The sequence below is a fragment of the Protobothrops mucrosquamatus genome, unplaced genomic scaffold (assembly GCF_001527695.2).
Source record: "Protobothrops mucrosquamatus isolate PMUCROS unplaced genomic scaffold, P.Mucros_1.0 scaffold6596, whole genome shotgun sequence".
NCBI classification, from domain to species: Eukaryota; Metazoa; Chordata; class Lepidosauria; order Squamata; family Viperidae; genus Protobothrops; species Protobothrops mucrosquamatus.
In genome coordinates, this window is record NW_015392419.1 from 35,400 (window position 1) to 37,233 (window position 1,834).

Here is a 1,834-nt window from a genome sequence, read left to right on the forward strand (position 1 = left end):
GATCCGCCTAGCCAGAATACATCATCCCTCCCCCTCAGTTACATTGTTCAGAACTTCTCTCTGCCATCCTTTTGTCTTGTTAAGTGTGTCTTCTAGCCAAGCCTCCTGGAATCTAGTGCCTACCTGCAGGGCTTGGCTAATCCTTCTATTGTTAATCAATGGTGACCGTTTTATTTTTAAACTTCTTCCTTTCTCACATTCCCTTCCCCCGCTACCACTTTTCTAGGATGGTCGCGTACCACCTGCCAGATGCCAATGTACCACAGGTGGTACCCGTACCACTGGTTGAAAAGCCCTGCTCTAGATAGCACCACTAATGGCATTGAACATATCTAAATGCTGCCTGTAGGGTCTTATTTTATAGAGGTCAAACCTAACACACAACAAAGCCAAATGTGTTCCATAATAAAAAACAACAACAACAAATAAAACAGCAACACAAAGACAAAACTTACATGCATATAGACCCATTCAAGGTAAGCAAAAGTATGCAAAAAAACAGAAAAAGATTAAATAAACCAAAGAAATTAAGGCACAAGATAAAAAGGAAACATCGCTAAATGTACCTTTTGTTAGCATCATTCACTATACATCTCCTACCTTTCTATCCTTGCAAGCCATCTTTGCTTCCATCACCTCCGCACATTGATTTATACATTTGCTTTTTGTCCTTTAAACTTCTTTTTCAGGGCCTGTGTGTGATTTTAATTATATTAAGTTTCTTTCAGTATACTCTTTTCTTAATCTTTTGATTTCATAATCTCTTTAGTCCATACATGTATCACTTTTTAAGCAGGAATAAAAACTTTTTTTCCCCACGTGACTTGACTCTTAATACATTCGCCAGGGCTACTGAATTACAATACAGGGGTTTGTTGGGTACGTGTACACGTGGTTGGAAGGTGGAAAATGAAGGTCTTGGAAATACCAGGTAAATAGGCCTAGGACGGCTCGTATCAAATCTTGGATTCAGACCACTTTCTTTCCCCCGCCCCTCCTTCCCGTTTTTGCTTTTTTTTAAATATATATGGTGGGCCTGCACAGCGGGACTTGGATGCAAGATTTACCCAGAATTTTATTCCAGGCTCGCAGTAACTGCAGCAGAGGCGGTCCCCATTCTGCAAGCCCCCGCCTGGATGTCCAGACACCACCCTGCAAAGTGGAGGAATAGCCGTCTGCTTACTCTCGCCTGCTTTTTCGCCCTCGCGCGGCTGTACAGGACAGCGAAGTCAGAAAGCCGATATACGCCCAGTCGCGGGCTTGGAAAAAAATGCTTAGCCCGGCTCGATACCAGAATATTCAGCCAGCCTTTCTCTCCGCTGCCGAGGCATGGAGAATCGTGGCTGAGTAGCCAGGCGTCTCCCGTCCCGGGCACCACCCTCGCCCAACATACCAAGCCCATCGTCGCCTAGAGGCAAAGCAGAGTCTACGGGATCCCTCCGAGGAGGCGAGGACCCTGCTCTTATACCATACAGGGTCCGTTCCACTCTTCTGCACCCGAAGGTCTCGGGGACCTTCCACCGGGGTCAGACGACCCACTCACCTTTTGACCAAACTGCTCTCGTGTGGCCCTGTCACCCCGTTACCTATGCAGGCGAGGGGGTTCAGATTACGGCCCCCGGGCCCCCTACTGCCTCCGCCAGTCGAGGCCCAGAAAAATAGTCCGACCCCCCCCCCCCTTCTTTCTCGTCCATCCCCTCATCTACTTTTTCACATCCCTCCTTCCTTGAAACACTCCTTCCATTCCCATTTTACTCCTCCCACTTCCCCACCCGGCCCTTTCTACTCTGTTGCGCTTTTGTTCTTCAGCAGCTCGCTTCCCCCCCCCCTTCAT

At 47.8% G+C, this 1,834-nt stretch overlaps 1 protein-coding gene across 1 annotated transcript in view; it reads right to left on the reverse strand.

Moving 5' to 3' along the window:
- GPR161 (G protein-coupled receptor 161) overlaps window positions 1–680 on the reverse strand; it is a 12,901-nt gene extending 12,221 nt beyond the window's left edge. The window contains exon 1 of the mRNA XM_015829630.1: window positions 601–680. The gene's annotated coding sequence lies outside the window, so the exon portion shown is untranslated. The remainder of the gene's footprint in view (window positions 1–600) is intronic.
- Window positions 681–1,834: the final 1,154 nt, after the last annotated feature.